Genomic DNA, 26,328 nt, shown 5'->3' on the forward strand with positions numbered 1-26,328 from the left:
AAGTTCTTTGCATATAACAGTCCTTCATCAGATGTGTTTTTTGCAAGTATTTACTCTTAATTTGTGGCTTGTCTTCTCATTCTATTGACAATAATTTACCTTTAACATAAAATTAAAACATGTTGAAAATCTTTGAAAATGCATTAAGCAATTAACAATTCCACAACCTCACCTACTTTTATGTTCCCCTTCTTTGGAAATTAGTATACTGAAGTTTTCTGAGGCAAAAAGATAAAACCTCAGAATATATATTTTATTTTCTGAGAATACGTGCTCTCAAGAGTTTCATTATTATACAAGTCGTACTCCTCTCAGAAATGTTGGAAAATACCTGACAACATAAAAAAGCAGGAAAATGTCCATCATTAGGCACACTCAGTGGCGATCAGTGTTCATATTTTGGCAGGTTTGCTTAATCCTGTCAATCTTTTTTCTCCTAATTTTTTAAGACATTCTTTTACAGAAATAAATCATCTGTCCCCTTTCCTGTAAATTACTTAATGTGTTTTCCCATGTTGCCTCTTTTCAATAATAGCAATAAATTAGCACCATTATTGCATAATCTTTTCATAAGAGTGAAAAGGTAACTGTTCACAACATTACACACACATGCACACACAAAATAGAAATACTGTTTGCTCAGACCAGTTGACTGTACACGTCTACTCCATTCTAGACATCTGTGGATTCTATATCAAGGCCTTCAATTTAAAGATCAAGAACAGAAAAGCAATTAATTAGATGAAGGGATTTGTCCAAGATTCCACAGAAAATCTAGGGGATAATTAGGACTAAGACTGAGATTGTCTATGCTTTCAGACGATTCCATCAGCACTTTGCCAATTGCTGAGAAGGAGGTGGTACAGGCGGGAGTTTCCAAAAATAGCTCACTTACTTCTTTGAGCATCTGCTGGGACTTGTGCAAATACAGACACAGTGAAGCCTTGACCTGAATCCTGCAGAGTCCCCTCCTGCCTCTGCGACGTGGGAAACAGAATAAGAACAGAAAAATGAGACAAGAGAACAAACTGGGGAAATGTTCAAGGAAAAGGCATTAAAGGAAACAGAACAGAAGTGTCTTAGCACCAGTGTATTTCTAGATAATGTTTAAAGTTGCATGGAATCTGAGAAGATTACAGTGCACTTAATAATGTTTTATCACAAATGATAATTCACTACTAGGTCAAATATATTTCATTATTTGAAATATATTCATGGACATATATATATGCATATATATGTATACTCTCATACATAATATGAATGAAAAACATTGACCAATATAGCAGAAATAGTTATAACTCTAATCAAACACTAAGGTCTCTTTTTGTAACTATTTTTGTGCATGCATGCATGCCAAGTTGCTTTGGTCTTTGCGACCCCACCGACCATAGCCCTCCAGGCTCCTTTGTCCATGGGATTCTCCAGGCAAGAATACTGGAGTGGGCTGCCATGCCTTCCTCCAGGGGATCTTCCCGACCCAGGGATCAAACCTGTGTCTCTTCTGTGTCTCTTATATCTCCAGTATTGGCAGGCGAGTTCTTTACACTAGTGCTACCTGGGAAGCCCAACTATTTTTATAAAATTAATTAATTTGGACTTGCAGTTAGTGAACTCATTTAAACTTATTTACAATAAGTCATTTTCTTTAGAATTCTCAATAAAGCATTCTACTCAGAATGCTGACCATCTTAACTTGAACTTGGCCTCTTATTCTAATTTGCTCTAGCTCCATTCATAAATATAGAAGTAAACTGTAAACAGGAATATTTTTGCAAGAATAAAATATGATTTTTCAGTCTCAATTGATTGTTATTGTGGAGACTTGATCTAAAATTATTACTTGCTATCATCTGAGATTCCTTAGCTTTGACTGTCAGCTTAGCCTTCCAGTTATCATATTTAAACAGATATTATGTTTTATGTTCAAACATAAACAAAAGCCCTTGGATTTATTCATTCAAAATTTATTACACTAAGAACTAATTTGGTCCATGGATGTTCCATGTTTTCTTCTCGCAGCGTTTAACAGAATTTTAATTCCAAGATGAGTTGCTAAATCCTGCCTTTAGTGTGTGTCATGGATTTTTTCTTGTACCTTCGTTGTCTGGAATAGCAGGAGGCAGGGCACTCTGAAGGGTCCTCCTACATCTAAGGATGAAGAGGGGCTTCGCCCGTGGCTCAGTTCAGTTCAGTTGCTCAGTTGTATCTGACTCTTTGCGACCTCATGGACTACAGCACGCCAGGCCTCCCTGTCTGTCCATCACCAACTCCCGGAGTCTACTCAAACTCATGTCCCTCAAGTTGATGATGCCATCCAACCGTTTAATCCTGTGTCATTCCTTCTTCTCCTGCCTTCAATCTTTCCCAGCATCAAGGTCTTTTCAAATGAGTCAGTTCTTCGCATCAGGAGGCCAAAGTATTAGAGTTTCAGCTTCAGCATCAGTCCCTCCAATGAATATTTAGGACTGATTTCCTGTAGTACTGACTGGTTGGATCTCCTTGCAGTCCAAGGGACTCTCAAGAGTCTTCTCCAACACCACAGTTCAAAAGCATCAATTCTTCAGTGCTCAGCTTTCTTTATAGTTCAGCTCTCACATCCATACATGACTACTGGAAAAAACATATTTGACTAGACCGACCTTTGTTGGCAAAGTAATATCTCTGCTTTTTAATATGCTGTCTAGGCTGGTCATAACTTTTCTTCCAAGGAGCAAGTGTCTTTTGATTTCATGGCTGTAGTCACCATCTGCAGTGATTTTAGAGCCTAAAAATATAAAGTCTCTCACTGTTTCCACTGTTTCCCCATCTATTTGCATAAAGTGATTGGACCAGATGCCATGATCTTCATTTTTTGAATGTTGAGTTTTAATCCAGTTTTTTCACTCTCCTTTTTCACTTTCTTCAAGAGGCTCTTTAGTTCTTCCCTTTCTGCCATAAGGGTGGTGTCATATGCATATCTGAGGTTATTGATATTTCTCCCAGCAATCTTGATTCCAGGTTGTGATTCATCCAGCCCTGCATTTTGCATTATGTACTCTGCATATAAGTTAAATAATCAGGGTGACAATATACAGTCTTGACATAGTCCTTTCCTAATTTTGAACCAGTCTGTTGTTCAATGTCCCACTCTAATTGTTGCTTCTTGACCTGCATACAGATTTCTCAGGAGGCAGGTAAGGTGGTCTGGTATTCCCATCTCTTGAAGAATTTTCCAGTTTGTTGTGATCCACACAGTCAAAGGCTTTGGCATAGTCAAAGCAGAAGTAGATTTTTTTTCTGGAACTCTCTTGCTTTTTCTATGATCCAGCAGAGGTTGGTAATTTGATCTCTGGCTCCTCTGCCTTTTCTAAAACCAGCTTGAACATCTGGAAGTTCTCAATTCATGTACTATTGAAACCTGGCTTGGAGAATTTTGAGCATCACTTTGCTGGCATGTGAGATGAGGGCAATTGTGTGGTAGTTTGAGCATTCTTTGGCATTGCTTTTCTTTGGGATTAGAATGAAAACTGACCTTTTCCAGTCCTGTGGCCACTGCTGAGTTTTCCAAATTTGCTGGCATATTGAGTGCAACACTTTCACAGCATCATCTTTTAGGATTTGAAACAGCTCAGCTGGAATTCCATCACCTCCAATTACTTTGTAGTGGTGCTTCCTAATGCCACCCTAACTTCACATTCCAGTTTGTCTGGCTCCAGGTGAGTGTCACAGCACTGTGGTTATCTGGGTCATGAAGTTCTCCTTCGTATAGTTCTTCTGTGGCTCAGTGGTAAAGAATCCCCCTGCAGTGCAGGAGACAAGGGAGATGCAGGTTCCACCTCTGGGTCAGGAAGATCCACTGGAGAAGGAAGTGGCAACCCACCCCAGTATTCTCGCCTGGAGAATCCCATGGACAGAGGAGCCTGGTGGGCTACATACAGTCTGTGGGTCACAAAGAGCCGAACACAACCGACTGACTGAGCATTGTGGATGCAAAATTGTTCTGGGCTGGAAACAGAGGGAAAGAGGGGAGGAAATAACTGCTGTTTTTATGGGTGTCCTCATAGAAAACCCTGTAAGAGTCACGGCCTCTTTACTTGGAGCTTCCAGATGCTAAGCAGCGGCTCTTCCTGGATGTCTGAGTCTACTTATCTGTAAGGGGCTCAGTGTGTGTTCACAGTGCTTCTAGGAGCGTTTAACTTGTGTGCATTCCAAGCCTCTGGGGGTACCCATCGCTGACTCCTCCATAACATTGCCCTGTCAATCAGACTCTCTATCTTTAATTGCTCTTTTCCTGGGTCTTTCCCCTTAACTGGTAAACACACCCAAGTTATCCTTGTTGCAAACAAATATACAACAAGGAAAAGTAACAAACTTTCCTTGATTTCAGTTGCTGTAGTGTGGGCTGTCTACCCAGCCTCCATTACCCACTTCTGCCTTACTGAAAGAAACTGTTCTACTGTTGTTTTACATTATTAGTTTTTTCACAGTGCCCACATTGCCTCTACTGCAGCCCTTGTAACATAGCAGACCTGGCCTTCCTTCTACACCTAAGAGTGGCTCCCAGATTCCACCAAGTCAAGGGATGTCAATTTTATCTGCACATTAGACTCATATGAGGGAAATTTAAAAAAAAAAAAAAAAGATGCCTGAGCTTCCACCTGGACTAATTAAATTGAGAGATTGATGAGATGTGGGCATCAGAAATTTTTATAAGTTCCCCTGGCTGGGGATTTTGACTTCATCGCTCCCCAGTGTTTGGTCGGGAACTCAGGCTGCAGCCGGGTACAAGTGACTCTTCCTGTCCATGGACGGGAACAGGACCTACGCTGGCCCAGCCAGGTGAAGGGAAGGATGCTCCTCTGTGGTTGGGAGTGGTCCTCTGGCCCCTGCAGGTCACCAAGGGGGCAGGTTGCCTAGGTAACTGTCAGTGCTGGCTACTGTCTGTGATGACCAGCAAGGACATGAGAGAGCGGTGTGGACTCACAGAGATGGGCACCAGGAGGAGGGCGTGAGCCTGTGACCCGACCTGACCGCACACTCCCGGAGGCCCCCACCTCGGTCCTGTGTGTTTTCTGATCTGAGCCATGCTGAGTCAGGCTCTACTGCTTGGAGCATCCATCACTTCCCTTTTCTCCTCTCCAGAGTGTTCAGGCCACGGGCTTCTGACCGCCTCACGTCCAGTTGAAGGGCTGCCATCTGGCGTCTGCCCAGGATGCTGGGCATTGTTCTTGCTAACGCGGGTAACTGTGTCCTTTTCCTTGGTCCCTGTTCATCTGGCTCCACTCCCTCCGTCACAAGTACCTGCTCATAGACCTAAGTAGAGACCGGCATCTCTACTTTGATTTCACAGGGGAGAGTTCTCAGCCTAGAGCAGCTGGCCCTTCCTTCCTGCCCCCTTAAAGTAGAGTCCATCCTTCAGAATCAGATGTTCACTTCATCCAGGAAGCTGTCCTCCACTCTCGCAGGGTGAGCATGAAGCTCCTATTGTGTGCACGCTGTCGCAGATGTGACGTCTTTCTGTTAACAGATGCCGATGTCTGTCTGGGGCCAGTGACCCCAGTGAACAGGGTTGAGCCATAAGTCACACCACACCTGTCTCTCAACGTCTTCATAATGCACGACGCGTTGTGACTCTTGTGGTCTGAACGCTGTCCTCCCAAAAGATGTCGAATTCCTAACCCCCGTCTTCCCCTGTCCTCCAGGATGGGGCCTTGTTTGGAACGAGGGGTTTTCCCAGGTTACTGAGTTTGGATGAGGTCACTAGGGTTGGCACTGCTCCGATATGTCTATGCCCTCGTGAAAAGGAGTGTCGGACACAGGCGTGCCCACGGGGAGAACTCTGGGTGAAGGGCCACCTTGTTTTGGCTTCTGGACTGCAGAATGCCGACGGCGGCATTTCTGTCGTCTCAGCCACGTGCACGGCGTCAGAGTCTGTGGTGCTCTGTGAGAGCAGCTGCGCGAAGCAGACAGAGAGGAACGCCTGCACAGTTACCAAAGGGCTGAGCAAAGACGTGAGCGAAGGGGCTGAGCTTGATGACCCCAGGAACAAAGCCCCAGCCCCAAGACAGAATGCGCCGTTACAGAATGCAAGCTCACACGCCCGACCCGCAGTGAGGGCAGTCGGCAAAAGACGGTCTTAGGAGCAGAGGCAGGCTCACTGCAGGCTGCACAAGGAGAGCGGGGGCTGGACCTTCCCCACACCCTGAACCCTTCAAAGAATTTCAGCAAAATTGTTTTGTTTTTTCCTTTTGCCTGTGCCATGAGGCTTGCTGGATCCTAGTCCCCCAACCAGGGACTGAACCTGGCTGGCGGCAGTGAAAGCTCGGAGTCTCAGTTAGTGGACCGTGGGGGACTTCCCTCAGCAAAGCAGTTTTTAAAGACACGGTGAGGTCAGAGCGTGGCAGCTTGCTGTAAACTTCTTGGTGGAGGAATCCTTTGTCCTTGCAGGTCAGGTCACATGTTCCTGTAAATTTTTAACAAGACAAATGCTGTCCTCTGCTCTGCAACTTTTTATCTCTATATGAATGAGATATTAACCTTAAAGGTGAGATCTTTGAGAAATGGCTCTCCTGTATATTTCAGCCTACAGGAGACAATTTTTTTTTTTTAATATCTGTTTTGTTTGTTTGTTTCTGGCCATTGTACAGTCATGTGGGGTCTTAGTTCCCCAACCAGGGATCACACCTGTGCCTCTTGGTTTGGGGGCATGGAGCCTCAACCACCAGACCCCAGGGAAGTCCCTAACATTCTTAAAGCAAAGCAAAAGAAATAGAATACAAAGGCTAAAGTAGAAGACAAATCTCACGTGGAAGCAGATTTGTTCTTCCCTATTGCAGAGCCAAAGGGTGGGGAAGGCATTTTTACTGCAGGGCTGGGTTCTGGGGCTCAAACCTAGACCACTCTGCTCAAAGTGGTATAAACAGTGGATGTGACTTTTAGCTTGTGAATTCACACCCTCCATTTTTAGCTAAAAAAATTATTTTTTAACCCAAGTTTTATCTAGATTTCTTTCTCCCTGCTCTTTTAAGAATTTATGTTAGACTTTTCTGAAATTCAAACACTCATATAAGCAATTGCATATTTAAAATCTATTTCAAGGTAATTATCTGCTTCACTGTATTCTTCATTTCAAATCCTCTCGGTTCATTGAAAGTAATTCAGGTTTTCCTTCTCTCCAGACAATGCTTTGCTAGACATTTTCCTACACTTTCAAAACATACTGAACTCAGAGTTCTTGGCAGAAATGAGAAAATAGTGGTGACATTCTTTTCAGGTAGTAAAGTGAAACTGACCTATTTAATTTTTCAAATCTCAAGGAATTTACACACAAATAAAATTGGTTCATACCCCTGTAAAATGGCTGGACATTTATTATCTAATTGTTTCAGAAATGTAACCATTAGCTTATTCTTTCTGAGAAGGTTGCGCTTCACTCTGGAAATATGCCTATTTGGCTACCGTCTTTCCTTTTGACCTGCAAAGTGTAGGGCAGGATTTTTCACTTCCCCTCGCCTGAATCAGATACTCCTAAACTTCCTTGGCTCGTTCAGAAGGTGATTTCCGGAGCTCAGTTAACTTTCTCTGGGCAGGTTATCCAGAATATTACAAAGGGGAGCCCCGAGGACTTGATGGGACCCTCCCGCCCCCAAACAGTGGCCACTGCGGGTAACGTTCCACCTCTGCACTGGCGAGGCCAGGGAGGCCAAATGGAAGGGTGCCCTGAGTCAGCGTCTTCCAGCTCCCCTCTTTCCATACGGGAGGTGATGATAATAACTCACGATAACTGCTGCGAAGGTCAGGTCCCAGCAGACAGAGGCCTTGGGGATGTCAGTAGTAACAGTGACGTCCCCCTTTAGAGGGAATCCCATGCTCGCCCCGTGAGTGGGGAGCAGGGTGCTGGGCAGCGGCCCGCAGCATCACGGGATGGACAGCTGAGCCTCAGGACTGCCCAGCTGAGAGCACCTTGCCCGCTGCGGGGGGCGGGCGCGACCCTCCGGGAGCGTGCCCAGCCCTGGACGGGCTCACCCAGGAGGGCAGACAATGGGGCGGTTATTACCAGCTTCCGTCTCGCGTCGGTCCAGGCTTGGTTGCTGCTGGGGCGGGGCTCACAACCCTGGTGCCCCTCGCAGGAGCCAGCTGACCTCTGGGGCTAGCGAGGGGTCTCAGGACGGAGGCTCGGCCAGTGCGTGGGACCCTCCTGCCGCGCAGCAGGTGACCTCCAGGTGGGGCGAGGGCCTCTAGGAGGACAGGGACGGCACGTGCTGCCCCAGGGAAGAGAGAAAGGCCAGGGTAAGCCGACCGGGAGCGCAGGCGTGTGCCTGCAGACGGCTGAGCTGAGGCGTGCCGGGCCCCCCGGGGCTGAACGTCACTTCCTGCCTCCTCCATGGACGCCGGCCGTGTGTGGCTCAGTTCTTCTGGCCAGTAGGGTTCTGCTAGTGGCTTAAATGTTCCTTCTCACAGGGAAGGAGTGCTCTCGTCTTGGGCCTTTTCTGTATCAGTAAACCATGCCCGCTCTCAGGCTGCAGCGGAGCACGTGGCATTTTCTGCCCCGTCTCTTTGGGAACAGCCAGCCACAAGGTGTGACCTCCTCTGGCGTCTCTGGCTCCCAGACGCGCAGGCCTTCGGGGATTTTTTACAATATTTTGCTCAGTTCTTGGTGTCCACTGTTTCCTTCTGCGTTGCTGCAGGTGATCCAGGGTCCATCGCCTCTTTCCTTGGATGGTTCTGTCTTTCTCTAGATTTAAGGTTACTAGGTTACTTATTTGCTCTGTGCTCCCCTGGAAGCTCAGCTGGTAAAGAACATGCTGCAATGCAGGAGACCCGGGTTTGATTTTGGGGTCGGGAAGATCCCCTGGAGAAGGGATAGTCTATCCACTCTAGTATTCTTGGGCTTCCCTGGCAGCTCAGACCATAAAGAATCCGCCTGAAATGCAGAAGACCTGGGTTGAGAAGATCCCCTGGAGGAGGCCTTGGCAACCCACTCCAGTATACTTGCCTGGAGAATCCCCGTGGACAGAGGAGCCTGGCGGGCTACAGTCCATGAGGTCATAAAGTGTCGGACACGACTGAGCGACTGAGGCTCAGCACACATTTGCTCTGTGGCCTGGGGCTTCCCTGCTGGCTCAGATGGTGAAGAATCTGCCTGCAATGCAGGAGACCTGGGTTTGATCCCTGGGTCAGTACCTTAGCTCTCTCTTGGGATTCAGTTATCATGGCTTTGAAATTATCTAGCTTTTTCTTAGGAGAGAGGTTCCTTTTGGCTTTCTGCCTTCCAAGCTCAAGCAGAACACCTCCCTTCAGTCATGTTTCCAGCTGTAAGTCTCTGCTAATAGCTTCTGACTCACTCTGTCAATAGGGTAATTCGTTTTTACAAACATAATCCTCAGGTGTTGGGAAATCTTGACAGGTCTCTTGACTCAAGTGTTATTTAGCGCTGCTTTGTAATTTCATTTAGGTAAAGAATCTTCACGGAATGTGGGAGACCCGGGTTCAATCCCCAGGCTGGGAAAACTCCCTGGAGAAGGGGACACCCACTTCAGTATCATTGGGGCTTCCTTGGTGGCTCAGATGGTAAAGAATTTGCCTACAATGTGGGCGGCCCAGGTTTGATCCTTGGGTCAGGAAGAGCCCCTGGAGAAGGAAATGGCAGTTCATTCCAGTGTTCTTGCCTGGAAAAATCCATGGACAGAGGAGCCTGCTGAGCTACATCCGTGGGGCCGCAGACAGTCGGACACGACTGAGCACCTAACACGTTTACTTTCAGCACTGCTTTCAATTTCCGTTTACGTAGAGATCTGATTTGCTGGAACTCGGTTGTACTTGCAAGGTGCAGCCGCAGTGAATGTCAAGCTTCCGGACTCACTTATCAGCTTTGTGGAACAGCCTCCTGGGAGTTGAAAGGCAGGGGAGATGCTACGATGGAAGCAGTCAAGCGAGTGAAGTGAAGTGAAAGTCGCTCAGTCGTGTCCGACTCTTTGCCACCCCATGGACTGTAGTCCATGGAATTCTCCAGGCCAGAATACTGGAGTGGGTAGTCTTTCCCTTCTCCAGGGGATCTTCCCCACCCAGGGATCGAACCGGGGTCTGCAGGCGGATTCTTTACCAGCTGAGCCAGCAGGGAAGCCCAAGAATACTGGGGCGGGCAGCCTATCCCTTCTCCAGGGGGATCTTCCGGACCCAGGAATCAAACCGGGGTCTCCTGCATTGCAGGCGGATTCTTTATCAACTGAGCTAGCAGAGAAGCCAGGCAAGGATCCCAGGTAATAGTCTGGACCTGTCTGCTCCTGAAATTCGTCGCTGTTGAGAACTATAGCTTGGAGGGAAGGATTTCCTGGGCTCCTTCTTCTGTGATCATCATCACACCCACCCCACCCTCACACTGCCCCCTGCTGCCAGTCTGATGTTTTTATTCTCATTTAAAACCGCTAAAAGTATTCTCCATTTTGCACTCCGTTTACACTTATCATTTTTACCCAAGACTTTCTAAGGAGACACCTGAAGACATAGAGAAATCTTTACAGTGAAAGGGTGAAATATTCATTTCATATCTCGCTTCCTCTTCAGGAGTGTACAGGGTACATTTGTGATTACTGACTGGCATGCCACCTATGGAATGAATGGGTAACAGAAGGAACCATGAAGGATGGAATAGAATAGAGGATTTCTAAAAGATTGAGTATCTAGAGGTGTTATTGAAACGTTTTTGAGTTACATGAAATATTTTATCCAAGTTTTCCCTGAAGTAATTGCTTACTTTTGAAAAGCAATGATATTTTATTTCAATTGACTTGAGTCTCATGGGTAAACAAAATCTAGTGTGTAGACACATGAAGGAATAAGGAAATTTATTGCTATTTAACTTTTTCAGATTAAGACTTAGAGAATTCAGCAGAAAGAATAAATTTTACTCAGCAACTCATTTCAAAATTTATGGTTTTTTTTTAAACATTATTTATTTTGTAATAATAATAAAACACTTTTATTAAAAGCTCAAGATCTTTCTATTCTATTCCAGAAAATTGTAAGTCTATTCCTACGGAGTTATTCGAATATTTATTCAGCCCTTCTATTTGCCGCACACTGTGATGAAGAAAGCTTAGCACTTGTCGTCAAGTAGCTTATATTTCTAATGTAGCTGACAAGGGTCCAAGCTCAATTTTTCATATGTTTTTCATTTCCTTCAATGGATAAAAGAAAGAGCTCTTATGGCATTGCATAGGAAGTCCTATAACATAAATGTCTTTGTGTTTTTGTAATATTTTGCCTGTTCAAGTGGAAACTTTATGAGTCACTACAGGTTTTCTTCTAACCAGTTTGACTTTTGAATTCATTTGAATTGATTGAATTGACTGGTAGCTTTTCCCTGAGAACACAGACAAAAATCATTTTCCAGCTGATCTTTAGCTAAAAATGTCAGTCATGCAAACTTTCATGTAGTTATTATGCTCTAGCCTTTTAAAATATCATTAAAGACCACTTAAATTTTTTCCCCCCTATTTCCAGTTGATCCATGGGAGATTGAAATGGTTTCAAGTTTCAAGTTACTAAATTAAGTATATTGTGCATTTCATTTATGTCCTCTTTTAAAGCCATTAGAAAAAAAAATATGAAAGGATTTGCTGTGAAATTTTGAGCTGGGCATATTTGGGGCCGATTTTAGAATTTCATCAGTAGGGAAGGTACGACCATGTGCATCTTTAGGGAAAACTTTTAGCCTAAAAGTGGAAATTTACATTAGGAGAGTCCAAGAGAACTTTGATTCTAGGGCTTCCTTATTCCCTTGTGAATTCACAGGTTCAGAGAACCTCGATGTTATCAGTGACTTTTATGATTAGCTTGCTTGAGATCAAGCTTTAGAGAAGAAGAGGATCCATCTTACAAAAACATCTGGTGACAATGTTGCAAGGGTCCTGGCTGTTTGAGTCTAACAAATGTAGCAGAAACTCAGAAAACTGGAGCTGAGATTCCAAGGTTAGTCCGCCGTCCACTCTGACACTGCGTCTTGCTTTTGGCTTGTGGATGTTCGTATGTATTTTACGACTCAGGTGAGGGCCCTTGGAATGCCCTTTCTCAGTGTGGTCCACAGGTTGCCTGCATCAGAACCATCTTGGATTTTGGAAAATTCAAATTCCCTGCTGGTAGTCTACCTCAGAATCTGGGGATTTATATATGTCATCATCTTCCTGAATCCAGACGTCTCATTCAGTTTTCATTTTTGTTCAGTTGCTGGGTTGTGTTTGACTCTTTATGACCTCATGGACGGCAGCACGCCAGGCCTCCCTGTCCTTCACTACCTCTTAGAGTTTTCTCAAACTCATGTCCATTGTGTCGGTGACGCCATCCAACCATCTCATCCTCTGTCGTCCCCTTCTCCTCCTGCCTTCCATCTTTCCCAGCATCAGGGTCTTTTCCAGTGAGTCAGTTCTTTGCATCAGGTGGCCAAAGTATTGGAGCTTCAGCTTCAGCATCAGTCCTTCCAATGAATATTCAGGCTTGATTTCCTTTATGATTGACTGGTTTGATCTCCTTGCTGCCAAGGGGCTCTCAAGAGTCTTCTCTAGCACCACAGTTGAGTGAGTGAGTGAGTGAGTGAAGTCGCTCAGTTGTGTCCAAGTCTTTGCGACCCCATGGACTATAGCCTACCAGGCTCCTCCCTCCACGGGATTCTCCAGGCAAGAATACTGGAGTGGGTTGCCATTTCCTTCTCCAGGGGGTCTTCCTGACCCAGGGATCGAACCTGGGTCTTCCGCATTGCAGGCAGACACTTTAACCTCTGAGCCACCAGGAAGCCCCCAGCACCACAGTTAGAAAGCATCAATTCTTCAGCACTCAGCCTCCTTCTTTTTTTTTTTTTTTTTGGAGGATGGGGAAGGGGGCACCAATTTCCACGGTTTTAAATCAGAGGATTAGACTGGAATTTGGTTTTCAAGTCTTTCCCCATGGGATGCAGGTACAAGTCCGGGTAGTGCTGGCATCCCCCCGAAGCTGGGAGGGAAAAGAAAGGATTTTCTCCTGAGGCCTCTGGGGAATGTAGCTCCATCAATTCCTTGGCTCCCAGAACTGTGAGAGGAGAGCTTCCCGTCATTTGAAACCACACGTTGTGGCAACTTGTCACAGCAGCCGCAGGGCAGTAATAAGCCATGGTTTTCACTGAACACCAAAGACTCACTGGGAATTTTTACTTTTATCTCTCGATGGATTACCTGGGAATAGGTTTGCCTTCTACTCTCAAAAACTAGAAAACTGGGCAAAACGATGAAAGAACTGCTTTCAGACCTTGGACAGCAGGTGGCGCAGTTCTGTGTTCCCCGAGAGACAGAACGCGAGATGGCCTTGGAGCCGGAGGAAGGGCTCCCGCGAGCGCTGCTAGGTGGAGACGCCGAGGGGCTGGAATGTGCAGGACAGAGGGGGAAAGAGTCAGGAGCTGTGCAGGGAACACACTCCGGAAGTCTGCCTAAGAGACCCTTTGAGTCTCTGCTGAGTCTTTATCTCCACATCTGTACCTGCCCATGTGCCCCGTACTTCGGTAGTGTGTCATCCAGAATTAATCGGTTGATCTAAGAAAGAATCGGAAAACTTTATTCAAGCCAAATTTGAGAATTGTAACCTGGGAAGAGTACCTCAGAAAGCTCTGAGAACCATTCTGCCTGTTAGAAGTCAAGACACGAGTTTATATGGTGTTTTTTTTTTTTTTTTTTGAGACAGAGGGCTGTTCATTACATGATGTATTATTGACAGTTTACACAACCCAGATCTAAGCGCCTTTGTGATGGGTCACGGGACCCCTTACAAGATCAACAAGGGAAGCAATGTTTCAAGGAGTTGTCTTGTTGCTGCTGGGAGAAGGTTGCTCTTTGTGTCTGAGCAGGTATTTCTGCTGACGGTGGGAGGTCTGGTCTATGCAAAGTGCAGATAAGCAATGCACGGTGCAGGGAGAGAGGAGGTCAAAAGGGAGAGAAGAATTTTTATGTTAAAATTCTTCTTCTCTTGAAACATGAAAAGTTTTCATATTCAAATTTTATTTATTGAAAAATAAAATATGAACTTTATTTCATAGGAGTGATGCTTATAACCAGGACAACACACTATTGAAGCCTAGTAAGACATCCAGCTCACCTGCTCCATCAGCTAAAATGAGACACCTGTGGTTTGCATGGATGGCCCTGGCTCAGGAAGATCCCTTGGAGAAGGAAATGACAACCCACTCCAGTATTCTCGCCTGGAGAATCCCGTGGACAGAGGAGCCCATCAGGCTATAGTCCATGGGGTTGCAGAGTCAGACAGGACTGAAGTGACTCAGCATGCATGCATGGCATGTATGGGCATACATAGTGGGCTGGGGTATAAAATGATATTAATCACCTGGAGCAAGACTAGGCAGATTCTCATATTTCATATACTCACAACAATATAACCCCTTGAATTTACTCCTAGGTGTTTCAAGAGAAGCGAAAAACTTATATTCACACAAAGATTTGTATGCAAATGTTAAGACCAACTTATTTATAACTTCCCCAAACTGACACTGCTTAGACATCCACCAGGTTAAGAATGAATGAACACTATGTGGTATATCCATACAGTGGAACACTAGTCAGCAAGGAAAGTGATCAAGCTACTGGTACATGCAAACTGGGTAAATCTCAAAATCATGATGATGAGAGAAAGAAGTCAGAAGGCAAAGCATATATTGCATGATTCAGTTTATCAAAAATTCTAGACCTGGCAAAATAGGAAAGAAAGCGGATCTCTGGATAGGGCTGGTATGAGGGGTGGTTTGGCAAAGAGGCGTGAGGGAAATTTTGGGGGTGGGAGAAAATTTTATTTGTGATACTGGCAGTGGTATATCTGTTTGCATTTGTCAAAACCCATTGAACTGTACACTCAAAATATGTGAATTAATAAATTTGATTAGTGAAACATTTCTCATGAATTTTAATTGAGAGTTCCAGTGTTCGGCAGTACCACGGGGATGTTTGAAGTGGTGGTGGAAGTTTAGTTGCTCAGTCGTGTCCGACTCTTGCGACCGCATGGACCTGTAGCCCGCCAGGCTCCTCTGTCCATGGAATTCTCCAGGCAAGAATACTGGAGTGGGTAGCCATTCCCTTCTCCAGGGCATCTTCCTGACCCAGGGATCGAACCCGGGTCTCCTGCACTGCAGGCAGATTCTTTATGACTGAACTACGAGGGAGCTAGGATCAAAACCCCTGCCCCCTCTCTTAGTTCAGTTCTCCACTTCATTCCACTTCAAGTTTGGATACCATCCTCTCAAACGATAAAGATCAACTTTCCCGCGCCAGTGTTGAACAGGAGGCTTTCTTTGTATCCACCACTAGATGGCAGGGCAGCCTTCTTTACGGGATTTTAGCCGGCTCCATCCAAGTCCAGCTCTGTTCAGGGGGTTTTTAGGATCCTGACAAGGGGTCCTGGGATAGGAAACGTCCCTTGGAGGCTGCAGGCTCCGGGAGAGGGCTGTCCTTCACCCTGAGACTCCCAGCCACGCCCGGTCCATCGGAAGATCTGTGCACGGTCCCCTTCCATGTCTACGCCCCTCAGATGCTCAGGGTGCTTCAGCGTGTTTTATAAAGTCTGTTTTATAAAGTTTTATAAAGTCAGGAGTTCTGAGCCGCACGTGAAAACAGTGTGATTCAAGGCACGCTGTGGTGACGAGGTCTTCAGCAGCCGGGTCAGGAGGCTGCATCAGAATGGAAACTTTGTGTTGGGAGACTCGGGTCGCTGGCTTGCTGCTCCGGGAGCTCTTCCTTTCCCACCGGCTGCCCCCGGGGAGGAGGGGGAGGAAGGGCGGGGAAGGGGGATGACCACAGGAGCACAGCGTTCCCCCTCGGCCGCAGGAACAGAGCCTTCTTCTTGGTTTTAAAAGTTTCAATGAAGTTCAGTTAGTTTACAAGGTTGTGTCAATTTCTGCTCTGCGGCGAAGTGATCCGGTGATACATATACATCTATTCTTTTTCAAATTCTTTCCCATTATGGTTTATCAAGGCTATTGAATACAGTTCCCCATGCTACATAGTAAGGACCTTGTTGGGAATCCGTTCCACGTGTGAGTTTTCATCCGCTCACCCCACACTCACGTCTGTCCCGCCTGTTCTCTACGTCCACGCAGACTCTGCCTTCTCTTCTGTCCGCTCCTGTGGCCCCCACACCAGGAATTACTTTACATGTTAGTAGGTCAGTCACCTCCGAAATGAATGTAAGAAGGAATGAAAGGTTTAAAGAGAAAGCAACAGCGAGAACTATGATCACATAGCAAGGAACACACAAAAAGTAACTGCCGCTCCTGCAGCCGGAAAGCAGGTGTCTGATGGTGTGTGGCTTTAGGCGACAGCCAGTAAGAAAACTGCAATATTCAACTAAGAAGTTATTTTCCATGTCACCTTGAGCCTAAGAGGTCAAAAAAACAGCAACACAAGAACAACATTTTCCAAAAAAGCACCGCAGTCATGTGTAGAAATAACTCTTCAGGTGTGTTTTCTGTAGAGATCTTTGTAGTCCTTTTAATTCCCAGGTGGTGCAGGGATAAAGAATTGTCTTGCAATGCAGGAGACACAAGAGATGCAGTTCCATCCCTGGGTTGGGAAGATCCCCTGGAGAAGGAACTGACAACCCACGCCTGTACTCTTGCCACGGACAGAAGAGCCTGGCGGGCTACAATCCATGGGGTTGCAAAAGAGTTGGAGGTGATTGATTGAGCACATACACATTAATGTGCCATAATTTACACATTTTTGAATAACAAGTGGGGAGCATTTGCTAAAATAATAGAAAATAAAAAGTTACATTTGTATCTGAAGGATTAAGTTTGAATACTGCCTGTATTCAAGGGGGGGCTTTCCCAAAAGTTCAATTTGTATTTTTCTCTTCTTTATTGCAACAACATTATGCAGCCTGGATGCAAACAGCTGTAAATTGCAAGGGCAGAATTTTCTTAGAAGGGAAGTAGTTTTGACTGTCTGTGAAAAGGTGTGCAACCAAATACTTTGCTTTTTGAGGATTTCAAAGTAAAGAGTTCTAGCTCTTGGGGGAGGGTATCTGGAGAGGAAAGGCAAGCTGGCTTTGACCCTGGGGTGCTGGACATTCAGGCCTGATGCAGTCTCCCCAGGGCTGGCTTTCACCCTGAGAATTTCTCTGTGTGTTTCCAGAGAGACCTGAGCCCAGAGCCATGATCTTGGGCTCAGCTGGTGAGATCTTAATGTCAGAGTCTCTTGGGATGGGGCCTTCATCCTTGAGAAACTGCACAGCCCAGAGGGTCTTCCCCGACTGGAGGGTCTTGTTGATCATGCCAGATCTGACTTCAGGTGTCTAAGCCTTGTGTGAGAAGAATCTGTATCTCCCTTCTCCATGCACCCTCTCCACAGCCTCTTGGACCAAAGGAGATCCTGGGGCCCTGGGCAATTTAGAGACATGCAACTGACGTTGAAGCTTCCAAACTTCCTGCAAAAGCAGGAAAGACACAAGTTCTGAGAAACACAGTGAAAAAATTAAGAGAGACATTCCTGTATGTATACTCCACATCGCAGAGTGACTCATGTTGATCACACAGTGATCAGACACTTTCTAGAATTATATTCCCGCCAGCAAAGTAAAGTCGCTCCCCACCGACTGGTGTGAACCAGCAAAGGGCATGGCTCAGCATTAGAAGCCTGTGTGTGTGTGTGTGTGTGTGTGTGTGTGTGTGTGGTCAGTCACTCAGTCGTGTCCGACTCTTTTCCACTGCATGGACCGCAGCCCACAGGCTCCTCTGTCCATGGAATTCTGCAGGCAGGAATACTGGAGAGGGTTGTCATTTCTTTCTCCGTGGGATCATAGCGGTTGGGAAACCAGATGATGGTGCAGAACCAGAAACATCAACCACAAAGAGAACCTGGATTGTAATTCTTAGGATGTCTGAGTTATAGTTTTCCTTTTTAATTCCTGTAGGAAAAAAAAAATCAGTAGCTAATATCAGAATATTCATCTGGATGTGTCATAATGGAGTCCTTATGAATGCATGTGTACTGATCTTATGAATGAATGAACCAGTAGATACATATATGAGTATAATACATATAATACAGTAATACATGTATATTTATGTGCAAATAGTAGAGTCTATCTCTCTGTCTCTCTGCCAGGAGAGAGGAGTAGTTGCTACGGGTAAACACAGGTAGCTGCAGTGACAGGAACCCGGTCAGCGGAGTGTTGTCACTTAAACAAGCACATCTGAAGCGGGAAGCTCCTACCAAGGAGGCCGGGTCCACAGGGGCTCCGTGACAGAAGGCCTGGAATCACAGGGAAGTCCAGGTTTTCAGGTGGATGAGACGTGATGCACTGGGGAGAAGTGTTCAGAGGCAAAGCGAAGGCAGCTTAAGTCATGCTCCCCAGGAGGAGGGACGCCAGCATGCGTTAGAAGTCCTGGAGGAGAATCATGTCCCGGTGGGGGGGGGGGCTTGCCTAGTTCTGTCTGGAACACTGACGCCTATCCCATGGGCGTGGCTGTCTGGTGACCAGTCTTGAGAGGGGTTTTGTAGGTGAGTCAAACTTCTGTGCTTCAGCAAAAATGTCTCCCCTAGTGCAGGAGTGGGGTGGTGAGTTCACGTCTTGTGTGCATTTGCCATCCCAAGGCTGGATATAAATACGTTTAGCTTGGAGAGGCAGAAGATATATATACATTCATGCATATATATATATATATATATATATATATATATATATATCAAACTAGTAAGACGCATAAAGAAAGCATGCCCAAATGTTGCTGGTAACCATGTAAATTAGTACAGATATTCCGGAGAGCAATTTGCAATGCATATCAAAGCTTAAACAGTGTGCAATATTTGACTCTGAAAGTTTGCTTCTAGGAATTTCTCTTATGAAAGTGATCAGAGGTGGGAATACTTAGATTGTAAGGATAATCTTCAAAAAACCATGTATGTTTTTCAAAAAGAGATGTATCAAATACACTTTGTTTTTATACAATAGAATCTGAGAAGCAATAAAAAGTCATGTTTCAGAAGGATATGCAACGATTGGAAATGTAAGACTCATCTCTGGATGATGGCTTATCCGTGGCTTATACTTTCTGTAGCATAGCAATTATCATGTTTCCGCACACGCAACAGGTCCACAGTTAGAACCTGGGAGGAAGCACTTTGGCATCTTTTCTGTAGAACTAAAAACAACTGGGAATTCCCTGGTGGTCCAGGAGTTAGGACTCCTTGCTTTCACTACCAAGAGCCCTGGTCTGGGAACTAAAACCCCATAAGCTGTGTGTCGAGGCACCAATGTAAGAGTTGTTCCAGTCATGATTTCAAACTCATGCTTGTTGTGTTCAGATGGACCTTAAATGACAAAATACATTTATTAAGTGAAAGTACATTTTTTCCCTGACAAATCAACATGTATGGAACGTTTATTTCTCAAATAGATTTGAATATAAAGCTCTAAAATTTTTCTTTTGTCTCATGTTTACCTCGAAGAGTTGTCTTGCAGTTGATTGACTACTGATGTCACGCTGTGTAAATAATAATAGAGATCGGAAGAAAACTATACCTTGGGCATCTATGTAAAATAAATGACAAATTAAGATAGCAGAGCCAAAAGGTTACTAGTGGTTGACTATGAGATCGACCAATAAAAAAGGTCAATGAAACTATAGGAAGTAATCACGTGAAGAGACGTTTAAAACTGCTAGAGTTCAGGTATTGAATACTTAGTATGCTTAGTAATCCAGTATATTGCTAACATTCAAATTGCCATGGGATATACCTTATAAAAACACCTTACATTTAAAAGAATGACTGTGCAAGTGTTGACAACGTTGTAGAGGGCCTGAAGCTCTCATACACTCCTATTGTGATTGTAAGACGGTACAACTGTTTTGGAAAAGAGTTTGGACGTTTCTCAGAAACTTGAATGTACACCTTCTGCATGACCCAGGCATCAACTCCTGGGTATTTACTCTAGAAAAATGAAAGCGCACTTCCATGCAAATATTTCTACACATGTTCATAGCAGCTTCATTTGCAAGAGCCCCAGACTGAGAGAGAAAAGGAGGAAAACCGAAATGTCTGGGATTCACTTGGTGGTCCAGTGGTTAAGAATCTACCTTGCGATGCAGGGGACATTCAATCCTGGTTTATCCCTGGTCAGGAAACTAAGATCCCACAAGCTTTGGAGCAACTAAGCCTGTTTGACTCAACTACTAAGCCTGCTTGCCACAACTAGAGAATCCTCGTGCTGTGAGGAAAGATGCTTCATGATGCAATTAAGATCCCATAGGGTCACAAAGAGTTGGACACGACTGAAGTGACTTAGCACACATGCATGGACTACAGCCTGCCAGACTCCTCTGTCCATGGGATTCTCCAGGCAAGAACACTAGATGCCCACCAGCAGACGAATGGATAAGGAAGCTATGGTACATATACACCATGGAATATTACTCAGCTGTTAAAAAGAATTCATTTGAATCAGTTCTAATGAGATGGATGAAACTGGAGCCCATTATACACAGTGAAGTAAGCCAGAAAGATAAAGACCAATACAGTATACTAACGCATATATATGGAATTTAGAAAGATGGTAATGATAACCCTATATATAAAACAGAAAAAGAGATACAGATGTACAGAACAGACTTTTGGACTCTGGGAGAAGGCGAGGGTGGGATGTTCTGAGAGAACAGCATTGAAACAAGTATACTATCAAGGGTGAAACAGATCACCAGCCCAGGTTGGATGCATGGGACAAGTGCTCAGGGCTGGTGCACTGGGAAGACCCAGAGGGATGGGATGGGGAGGGAGGCGGGAGGGGGGATCGGGATGGGGAACACATGTAAATCCATGGCTGATTCATGTCAATGTATGGAAAAAACCACTACGATATTGTAAAGTAATTAGCCTCCAACTAATAAAAATAAATGGAAAAAAAAAAGAAAAAAACCCACAAAACTTAAACTTTGGTTGCTGTGTTCACATCATAGTGTACAAGCATCATTTATAGTTTGGCTTTGAGAATTACTCTGGCGTTAAGTTTATAGAAAAATGTATAAAACAAACTGAAGTTTTGGTTATATTTTTAAAATTCTAAAGTTAAAATTTGATTAAAATGGTCACTGCTCAAAAAAAAAAAAAAAAGAATACTGGAGTGGGTTGCCATTTCCTCCCCCCAGGGGATCTTCCCAACCCAGGGATCGAACCTGCATCTCCTGTGTCTGCTGCATTGTAGGTGGATTCTTTACCCACTGAGGCATCCAGGAAATGCACAGTGGAATATTACTCGACCATGAAAAAGAATGAAATATTGCTATTTGCAGCAACATGGATGGACCTAGAGATTATCATACTAAATGAAGTGGATTGGAAAGAGAAAGGCAAATATATGACTCAGTTATTTATGTTGTATGCTGTTTCTGCTGCTAAGTCACTTCAGTCGTGTCCGACTCTGTGCAACTCCATAGACCACAGCCCACCAGGTTCTTCTGTCCCTGGGATTCTCCAGGCAAGCATACTGGAGTGGACTGCCATTTCCTTCTCCAACACATGCATGCATGCTAAGTCGCTTCAGTTGTGTCCGACTCTGTGTGACCCTACGGACAGCAGCCTAGCAGGCTCCTCTGTCCACAGGATTCTTTAGGCAAGAATACTGGAGTGGGTTGTCATTTCCTCCTCCAATATATGTTGTATATATAAAGTTATATATGTATAACTGAATCAATTTGCTGTATGCCTGAAACACATTGTAAATCAACATATAATTGATTAAAAAATATTAGTTCTCTCAAAAATAAATAGTTAATCTCAAAAATAAAAACAATACTTGCCCTATGACCAGGCAATCATCATGGGAGGGAGTGCTTGGCGCTGTGTCCCTCTTAGAGGGTGCTGGGAGGGGTCCTGTCTCCTCGGTAAGTCCCCTGCAGCAGGCCTATTGGTGATGCGTGTCTGGGTCTGTGCCCCGTTGCTCCGAGAAGCCTCGGGGATGGAGTGTGCTGCTGGCACTTGTCGGGTGCCCCTCCGCTCGTCTCCTCCCCACCCCCAACCCGCTCTAACTCCAGGGCGGGGGCTGCCCGGGGCTCAGCATCCTTGGGGAACCCCTGCCTCCTGATGCTGCTTGTAGGGGGCGGCAGCCCGGCGATGCCTGAGGCAGCCCTGGAGCCTCTGCCAGCGGCCTGCGGCCCGGGTCGGGTGAAATTGCGGGGGAACGCAGGCCATCATCCCGGAAGCGCAGGGGTCTCCCCGCTCTACCTGGGGCGGCCCGGTGAGCCTGCCAGCCCGGCTGCCCGCCGACCCAGAGCCAGGCGTCCCAGAGGCTTAGGGGCCCTGTCTGTAGTGCTGGGGGAGACAGCTGGGCGCAGGAAGCACATTTATGTCCTCTCGGGAGTTAAAACGAAATAGCCAAGCCTGTCCTGTTACGCCTGCTGGCTTCTGTTCAGATTCTATATGCAGATACTAGCGTTGGATTCGTCTCGGTGGCGGCTGGCTGGACCCGCGAGGGGGGCAGCCCGGCTCTGCTATAGACAGAGCGAACACCTTCAGGCACCTGAAGGGCAGAGCCCGCAGGAGAAGCTGCCCTGGGCCCTCCAGCGGCCTCCCGGGGGCGGGGGACCGGGGCCGGACGGAAGCTGCACCCCGTGGCCCTGCTGGAAGGCCCGCCGACTTCTCCCGTGGGCAGGAAGAGGCCGGCTCTTCCAAAGCCGCATTTCAGAAGAAGGCAGGAGAGGCAGAAAGGTCTAAAGGCCAGGGACAGCAAAGGGCATAATGGTCCTCGTTCTGCTTTTAAACCCGGATCTCAGTGTTACAGACTCATCAGTGACTAAAATGCGATCCTTGGATATTCAGCGCGTGCCCTCTTAGGCGCCCGGAGGGAGGGGCGCTGGGGTTCCCTGGACGGCAGGTGTGGTGGGCAATTCTACAGCAGCTTGGCGGGACTGAGATGCTGGCTGTTACATGACGTGCCATCCAGACATGGCTCTGAGTTACCCTGTAGATGTGATGGACACTCAGCATCACTCTGCGCCAAGTGAAACGTCTAACCCTCACTCTGTGGGTGGACCTCATCCAATCGTTGAAGGCCTGAAGCGTGAAACTCAGGTTCCGGGAGAAGAAGGACTTTGGGCTCAGGGCCGCAAGCTCAGCCCCTGCCTGTCCTGCCTCTGTGTCCAGCCGACCCCGCTGTGGATTGTGGACGCCCACGCTGCCCCCCAACCCCCCGCTTCACGAGCCAGTTCATTAAAATAAGTCTCCTTCTCTGCATCTCCTATTGATTCTGCTTCTCCAGAGAAACCTGACTGGTACAACATGGGTGGGAAAGTCTTTACAGATAAAAGAGGATGCTTTCACAATTTTCTGGTAGAAGACGGACTTGAGCAGCTGAGGCCCTTGCGTCCTTTACTCTGACTCCAAGCGCAGAGGCTGAGGCCTGGGCTGGGTCCCTACCGCCCCTCTTGTGGGTCTCCCAGCTTTCTGGGACCCGTGGACTCAGCTGCCCTGCTCCGGAGGCTGGTGGACAGTGTCAGCTAATTCTGCAACACGTGTGTCTTAGGGGCACATTCTCCCTGGATTTAAAGCGCTGTCTTCATAATCCTTGGGATTAGAACCGGCAGGAACCCCAGCTCTCCTGGCAGGAGTGGATTTGCATCTTCAGGGAAACACCCCGACTGCCGCAGTGGGGTGGGTCTGTTCCAGGCGTTTGCTTTGGAGGAGTATGTGCCGCAGCTTATCTCTAAAGCATCCTACGTCATCCTCACCCTTGCTGAAGGCAGGGCATGGCACCAAAGGGACCCTGCTTCTGATTCCACATTAAACACAGACTCGTTTCTATTTTCTTGCCACCTGGGAAGCGCTGACTCCTGGTAGTCCCGAAGCCTTCAGAAGTGGTGGAGTTTAGCCATGCTGGGTCAATATTCCCCAAGCTTTGATCTTTCCAGTTTCAATGTGAATTTTACATCTTTCTTTCCAGCAGACTTTGTTTTTCTCACAAAAGGCTAGGATTCAGCCTTTGATAAATTCTCATTTGCAGAAGGGATGGTAAAAGGAGAAAGAAAAGCATTTGGGCTCTTATAATAAAAAATAATAAGGTTTTACCCTGACACTTCACCGTGCGATCATTTTGAAGTCTGAAGGGTAACACACGCGCGCACACATACACACCACCCTTCGAGCATGAAAAGAACTGGAATTAAATCAGGCACTACGCAAGGGGATGGAGCTCAGAGGAGACAGATGCTGCAAAGGCCCTGACAAGCCTTCTCTTTATTCTCTTGAGCTAATTGTGTCCCTTGACACACCAGTATCAGGAATAGTGAGGTTCTGACAGGCTAATTTGAGCTTGTGGTTCCAATGAAATGTACATAAGGCACTTGTTATATTTAGTGACAATCAGTGTCATTTTCTGTTTAAAAGCAATCCGTTTATTTGCTTGCCTGTGAGTGCAGGGAGCCCCTTGGAGGGAGTCAGAGGTTTAGACTCGGTCGGATGATGGGGAGATAGAGACCAGAGGGCTTAAGGGAGGTCCTGGCTGTTGGCTGCCTGGGGTCACCCTGAGGGCAGGCCCTGAAAAACTCTCTTGCCTTTGATACTGAAAACCAGCTCACGCTTTGCCTGGGTGATCTCAGTCCCTATTTGGCAAGACCTTACAGATTTCGACTAGCAGAGATTCATCTGGTGATTTTATTTGGTTCGAAGTCCTACTGGTGGCTTTCAGTAGAAAGTTGAAAGCAAATTACATGTGGATTCCCGAAATTCCTATAAGGTGTTCCAACAGAAAAAAAAAAAAAATCTATAAAATGAGAAGGGGAGCGGAATATCTTTTGCCAGTAGGTGGCAGTGTCGAGCCAGGCAGAGCGGGGCTTCCTGGAACTGGAGGAACAGGGCGTTAGAGTTGTGTAAAATTTCCCGTTGGCACAGAAGGTGAAGTCAAGGGTTGTAATAAAGACCACTTTGAGCCTTTGAAAATGCCTCGTGTCAGCAGCAACCAAGACTGACCCTTTGGGAAAATAAATAAATAAATAAATAAAGCTCAGGACCCAGGCCGCTGCAGACAGTGCTGAAACAAGGTCTGAAACCGTTGCAGTGATGTCTGATGGCATGGGTGAGGGTAGACCTCGATGTTTATTCTGGTCATAAAGTGGCCACATTTCCTAGGCAGGCGGCTGGCAGTTTCATCTCATCGTGAAAGAGAGAGTCATATTACCTTTTTTATACAGCTTATTTATCTCAGAGAGATAACGAAGATATTCTTTTTTTTTTTTTTAAAGCTAAGATATTCTAAATAACATCTATCTCCTAAACCTGTGTGCTTCCCACCCCGAGGAATCTTAGTCCTGGAACAGCAAGGTCAAGGTAGTATGTAATTGCTGTGCCAGATGGGAATCTGTTTCTGCCAACGAGGATTCTAATTTCGTCCTTTCCTCTATCTGGTACTAAATTGACTCTGCTTAATAGAACCACATGCCACCAAAACCACCGCTCCCTGAGCGATCTGATTTGTGCCTAGCTTGTAATATTTCAGAAAAGCCACCTTTCTAGATTGAATGGGCATGAAATAGCAATGCTATAAGAGCAACTAAGTTCCAAAGAGGCTGCGGAAGATTCAAGCACAGTATAAACTAGGCTGAGACGGTTCTGCGATCCTATAAAGCCTGACCCGGGGGATGGGCGCTGAGGTTCCAAGCTGCTGTCATCCTAAGTTGCTATTTCCTTAATATTGAGCTTGCACTGTCCCATTAAGATTTTGTTTGTTGTTGTTAAAAATTCTTTTTTGAGCCAATTTATTTCCCCCTTACTGAGAGTGATCATCAGCTAAAGCTATAGCAAAGCCCCCTCATCCCCCCAAATCGCTGTAGTTTCTAGGCAATGAAAGGTAATCAAGTCAGAGGTGTGTTATCTTCTCAGACAGGGGTCCTGCCCTGAGGACCCGGGGACCTGGCTTCCTTCCAGAAAGATGTGTTAGTCCCTTTCTGTTAGGGGACAGTGGAGTTGCAGACAGAAGTATAGGAAATGGGGCTTCACGAATTGCTGAGGGAGAGAGGTCCGAAGATTCTAAGTGTGGTCAAGACAAACAGTTCTGCACTGGCCAGTCCGATTTGGGGAGCCCCTTATTTCATTTGGCTTCTTTTTTTCTTGCCAGAGTGACCTGCTCTGAATACCAACCAAGTCAGAGTGCTGTAGAGGCAATTATGGCAATTTTCCAGAGGAAATCCAGGCTTGGTCAAGTTTGTAAACTTCAGGAGATAAATTCTTCATTTATTACCCGTTTGGCTTTTCAAGTCGATGCTTGTTGTTGCTGTTGTTCAATCGACCATCCGTGTCCAAACCTTCACGACCCCATGGACTGTAGCATGCCAGG

General features: G+C 46.0%; 1 non-coding gene across 1 annotated transcript; it reads right to left on the minus strand.

Moving 5' to 3' along the window:
- Nucleotides 1-12,696: 12,696 nt before the first annotated feature.
- Nucleotides 12,697-12,769, minus strand: TRNAC-GCA (transfer RNA cysteine (anticodon GCA)). The gene has a single exon. It is a non-coding gene; the product is annotated as a tRNA-Cys (tRNA).
- Between the last annotated feature and the right edge of the window lie 13,559 nt (nt 12,770-26,328).

This window comes from Odocoileus virginianus, chromosome 34, assembly GCF_023699985.2.
Source record: "Odocoileus virginianus isolate 20LAN1187 ecotype Illinois chromosome 34, Ovbor_1.2, whole genome shotgun sequence".
Classification (NCBI taxonomy): Eukaryota; Metazoa; Chordata; class Mammalia; order Artiodactyla; family Cervidae; genus Odocoileus; species Odocoileus virginianus.